Source organism: Lygodium microphyllum, unplaced genomic scaffold (genome assembly GCF_053477565.2).
Source record: "Lygodium microphyllum isolate KBCC unplaced genomic scaffold, Lygodium_microphyllum_v1.1.10 scaffold_216, whole genome shotgun sequence".
NCBI lineage: Eukaryota > Viridiplantae > Streptophyta > Polypodiopsida > Schizaeales > Lygodiaceae > Lygodium > Lygodium microphyllum.
The window spans coordinates 30,767-37,091 of record NW_028229699.1 but is presented as its reverse complement, the minus strand read 5'-3'; positions in this window follow the sequence as shown (position 1 = coordinate 37,091).

Sequence of the window (6,325 nt, the reverse complement as noted above, 5' to 3'; positions counted from 1 at the left end):
ATAGGAAAAAGATAAATTTTTATAATTCCACAAATAAAAAATTCCAATATGGCTCATTTTCTATTATGTTTTGTATTCCAATAATTCCTTGACTTCTCATTTTCCATTATATCACATTTGTTTGTATACAAAAAATCATATATCACCTTCATCCACACATAAACATTCTTAAAGAGCCATAATCCTTGATCCAATCCAACATTAATTATGGAAAATCATTCAGTGAGCCTAGAATCATTATATAAGAGAAGGCTTTTGATGCTCACACATTTTCATTTTCTTCAAGTATATTTTACAAGCACTTACTAAGGTCCATTTAAGTGAAACAAAGGTGTGAAAATCCCATAGAAAAAAATACATGGATGCTCATGGCACTTGAAAGTTCTAATAATCTAACTTTCTTTAGACATTGAGCATAAAACTTAAGTGCTAATGCTTCTCATTCATTGGCCTTTGAAGATTAAACATGGAAATTAATAACAATACTAATTGTTCATTCCCTAAATTAAGCCACTTGGAGGTGAAAATTTCCCTAGATACTATATAAGAAATCCCCCCAAGTCCCACTCTCAAATATGGGGTTAAGATTTAGCCACTTGGTCAAATCTTTACTCCTTATTTGAAAGTGGAGCTTGGAAGATTCCCAAATTCTCTAATATGGTATCGAAAGTATAATGCTACCTAATTTACTACGTTGAAAGGCTAAAGCTTCTAAAAATTTGATCATGAATCAAGAAAATTTTATCACATTCATCATTGCAAAAATATATTGTTGATTAAAAAACTAGATCTACACCCCATGCCCATTGTGTTTTTGTTCTTAGTTTGCTTTAGTTATCAATATAAAGAAACATAATAAGCACAATAACGTTTAGGCAATGAAAATTGTTTTTTATCAAAGCTGGCAGGTGTGTGTATAACCGCGTCTAAAATGCAGGATAGACACGCTCTCAGACGCGTCCCTAAAGGCAACCCTCTGGTTAGAGCACGTGTATATCCGCATCTGAGATGTAGTATAGATGCACTATCAGATGCGATTTCTAGGTAAATGCTTCTGGCGCCCATGTATCCTCGTGTCTGGACTGCAGAATACACATGCTTAGAGACGCGACTCTAAAGTCAAAGCTTCTGGGCAGGGTGCATGTATTCCCGCGTCTCACATGTAGGATACATGCGCCTGGAGACGCAACTCTGAAGTCAAAGTTTCTTCTATGCAGAGCGCGTGTATTCTCGCATCTCCGATGCTGAATACACGTGCTCTAAGACGCGGCCTCAGACGCAATGACAACAAACATAGCTTTGCGTCTATCCCTGCGTATGTACTGAATTGTAGATGCGTTGGCAAACGCGCTTAATCGGTTGATTTCAGTCCGACGACCGCCATTCATGATTTATTTGTGCTATACAAAATGCAATCATAGATCCTAATACAAAGAGAGAGAGAGAGAGAGAGAGAGAGAGAGAGAGAGAGAGAGAGAGAGAGAGGACTCACCTTGGGTGTTTGGTGTGGTGGGTGGTGGCACTTCTTCCTTCTCCTTCTTCCTCTCCTTGGTGAGTTACTCTCCTTTGATGCTTGCTTGCTGCTTGTTGTCTCCTCCCTTTGCTTCTTCTTCCTCTTGTTCTCCTCTCTCTTGTTCTCTCTTTCTTCCTCTCCTTGGCTTTCCTTTTTCCCCTCTTGTCTCCTTGAAATGAAAGAAGAGGTGAGTCATGAGGAGGTGAGGCATGAAGAGACTACATGTTGGCTAAACTCGAGCTTCAGAACTGAAAAAAAATGCAAGAAAGAAAAGGTGCAGTTTGAAAAGAAATTATTTAAAGATCTTTTAAATTTTGACGTTTACGTCTATCTTCGCGTGTATATGAGCGTGTAAGTTTACGTAAACGTGCGTATAGACGCAAAGTTAGATGCGTAAATAGATGCAAATTTAGACGCATAGGTAAACGTAGATATAGACACGCATTTAGCTTTTATCATAATTTTTTGTTTTTTAGATAAGTTTTGATAGTAAGTTCTTATCATAAGTTTTTATGTATTTATGCTAATTTTTGTGTATTTAAAATTGAGATCTTAGAATAATTACTACGCTAGCTTAAAGTTTTTATGTAAACATATAAATGACAAATATTTTGATGTTGTCATGAATTAGGTTTAATCATGTCGTCATCATCACCTAGTGCGGTGCATGGTGATGAGTCAACAAGCACATCCTCAAGTGAGGATGAAACATTACGTCTTCATAATCGAGATGCATGGCTACGACAAAAAATTAAATGCATGTGTGATCGTTGTCGAGGGTGTATTTTTTGAGCACATCGAGTTGCAATGTCACACCTCAGCATGTATGGAGAATGGGACCGAGAAAAAACACCGGTATTCATTGTTTTTTTTTAACACTAAGAGTGCTAGTCTATGTTACTCAATATATATCAACATACATAAAACTCCCTTTTGTGGTTGAGCAGGATGCGGTGCCACATCCTCAGATACTCCCTCCCGGGCATCCAAAGGCTGCAAAACGTCGACGCGAGGAGGCCGATTCTTCAAGAATAGTGGAGAATGACGACCATGATAATATCCCTCATGAAATGCCCCATCAAGTTGTAGAGGATGAGATTTTGGACAACATGGTACACCATCTATTTTCCCAACCAATTTAGGGAGAAGGTTACTCTACGAAGCCAGATGATCCACTATACGTAGCGTCATCTACTCCATTGTATAAAGGTTGTACGTACTCCGTTCTTCGTGCCTCCCTCGAGATACTTAACTTGCAAACAATTTATGCATGGAGTAATGTCAGTTTGAATGCGTTATTGAAGTAGATATCAATTCAGTTTGGCTTATGAATCATAATATTAATTGTTCTATTTTAAAATCAGACAAAAATATATGTTGGTGGTTTTTAACTCACTTTTAAAAATATATGTAAGTTATTATCACAAATGCTTCCAAAAGGAAACAAATTGCCAACTAAGAGAGAGCAAGCCAGACATTTCTTGACATCTCTGGGAGGCCTCGATTATGTCAAGATCCATGCATATGTCAATGATTGTGTCTTATTTCATGGGATTCATGAGTTCGCACGAGAGTGTCCTGTTTGTGGCAAATCGAGGTATGAAGTGGAGATGAAGTCAAAAGATGTGCCTCGTAAGGTTTCGCGACATTTTTTGATTGTTCCACGTATTCAACTTATGTTCAAGTATAAGTCTATTGGAAAGCTCATGTCATGGCATGCTAGTCATCGTTCAAGTGATGGAAAATGGAGGATCCTTGTAGACACAACGGCATGGCAACATATAGACAATTTATGGCCCATTTTCAAAGAAGAGCCAAGAAGTTTGAGATCTGGTTTAGGTATGGATGTAATCAATCCATTTGGCATCAAAATCACATCATACAGTGTATGGCCAGTGTTATTGGTGTACTATAATATTTCTCCATCCATGGCAACTAAAAAGGGACATGTAATGTTGTCCCTTCTAATTCCTGGAAAGCAGAAGGTAAAAAACATGGACATTTACTTAGAGTCTTTGATTGAAGAGTTAGAAATGTTATGGGAAGGTATTGAGGTGCAAGATACAAGCGCATCTGCATCCTCTAGAGATTTCACATTCAAGGCCATGTTGTTGTGGACCATGCATGACTTTCTAGGATACGGAGAGTGTTCAGGTACATGTATATAAATCTATATTTGAAATTCAAAACTTGAATCAATTGTATTTTATTATTTCACTTGTTTGTCATCAGGATATCATGCATGTCCTATTTGTGGTCCCTCTCTAGTTTCCTCTAAGCCGGCACGTTTAAAGAAGGTTATCTATGACAATCATCATCGATTTCTTCCTATTGACCATCCCAAATATGTTCTCCCTACTAATGGAATGACTCCACAATCTCTAACCATTCGAGATCGGAAGGAGAGATGGATTAATGCCAATAGCCACCCTCCACTTGACATGAGTCGGTAAGAAGTGTATTTCTCTCGATTGACTTTAAAGTATTTAGCATGATGAATTGCTTATATAATATATTGTTTGTTTGTTAGGTTCTCTATATTTTTTCGTCTTTCGTATTGGACTGAACTCAAGATCAATCACTTGTTGGACCCCATGGATATATTAAAAAATGTTGTATCTACATTATGGGATCACTTGATAGGGGCTCGTGATTTAGTCAATGTAAGGGAGGATTTACATAACATTGGTCGCATGAGACGAGCCTCGCCACACATTGGTCCCAGAGGAAAGATTGAGCTACCCCATGCACCTTGGATGTTGTCAAAGAACGAGGAAAAAATAGTGAAGGAACAAATATGTAGCTTTCGAACACCCACAGGATGTATGAGATGTCTCAAGGGAGCCTTCATAAAGAAAAAGAAAAGAGGTGTGGAGCAACTATCTGGTTTGAAGTCCCACAATTGGCACAAAATGATACAAGTAAGGGTATCTCTAACCATGAATATAGTAATTAGTGGAGTAACTATGTGTAAACTTTGGGGTATGATGACTTTTTCCTCAACTAATCATTTGATCTATGAATATTGTTTACATTCAATTCGTACTTCCTACTAGCATATCCCATTATGTATCCAAAGATGTACATGATATCATTTACAAGATGGGAGAGCTTGTGAGGTGTGTATACATTGAATTTTTTCATTATATATCTTTGAATTTCTACACAAAAATAAACAATTCTCAAATACATCCTGACAGATACGTGAGCTCGAAGGAAATTGATCCAAACCAATTGCAAGATGCTCGAGTATTATGTGTTGAGGTGGTTTGTTTGGTGGAGGAAATTTTTCATCGATCCATTTTGACTACTCAATTACATTTACTCGTACATTTGATTGATGAGATCGCACTTTGTGGGGCAGTTCATGCAAGGTGGATGTTTTTTCTTGAGCACTTTATGAAAACCTTGAAAGATTTTGTGAGGCAAAAAGCACGGCCTGAGGGAAGCATGGTTGAGGGTTGGTTAGTGCAATCATCCCTTGTTTATATCTTTGAATGTCTTGCTGAAGTGGACCCCTCTCAACCACGACTTTGGAAAGATGATGAAGACTTGAGGATAACCTCTATAATATCTCAAGGAAAAGGAATGAGTAAAGTGCTAACAAAAGAAGAACTTCGTAAGTTAAATAATTTTTGTGTGCTCAATAGTGATGTAATGAGCAAAGGGGTGACACTATATAATGAAGCAAGGGCAAGAAGAAAAAGCAAAAGACAAGCATTTCGCACCAGATATGAACCTAATGTCTCATTTCTAGATCATCTAAATGCGCTCCCACGTCATATTGATATAGATTGGTTACATGTGGAAATGGAGAGAATGGAAAAAGAGGAGGAAATTAATATATCTCAAGAAGAGTGGGAATACGCACAAGGTTACTTATCAAAGGTGAGATATACTATCAATTAATTTGTTTCTATAAGTAATATTTTATATAAATAATTGACATGTTTGATCTTAATCTTTTACTACTATTGCACATTATTCAATGCTATTTGGTATGAGGGTAAACATCTTCGAACTCAATGTATAGATGAAAAGAGAAATACCCAAGATTGTGGTGTCCTTGCTCACTTCGAGGATGCCAATGGTACCATGGAAGGTTATTGTGGCTTGATCCAAGATATTCTGAAGCTTGACTTGAGACGATTATTTATATATGTACTCGATGTGAAGTGGTTTAAAGAAGTGGTAACAAATGGTGAGCATTGCACAATCAGACATCATCTAAGTGGTTTTGTAATCATTGACTCTACAAAATTTCACCAAAACAAGAATGACACATTAGTACTACCTCAACAATGCGAGCAACTATATATGCAAAAGCTAAATTTTTTATATGTATACATGTGATACATATACACAATATAATAAGTATTTAAGTTTCTTGCTTTTGTTTTTCAAATACAGGTTGTGTATTATCCAATGGTATGTAATAACCGATGGTGGTATGCCATCACTATATCTAATAATTTAAAACCAATATATGGTAATATTACCGACATAGAGATAGCAGATGCCAATCCAACAATTAATGATTATGTACATGATGACACCATAATGGATGATATGCGTGATATAGTACAAGATGAACGTCGCGAGGATGTTCAAGGAAACGCAGAAGAGGAAAATAATGTGATTGTTGTTGATGATATTGATGAAGTTATTGAGCAATATAGCAACACATCTGATAGTGGGATAGACTTATTTGTTTCGTTACCTCTTGGTAACATAGACCTAGAAGTAGATAGTTTAGCAAGGGCTGATCTCATTGAAGATGACATGGATCATTTACTGTAACATACTTAATTT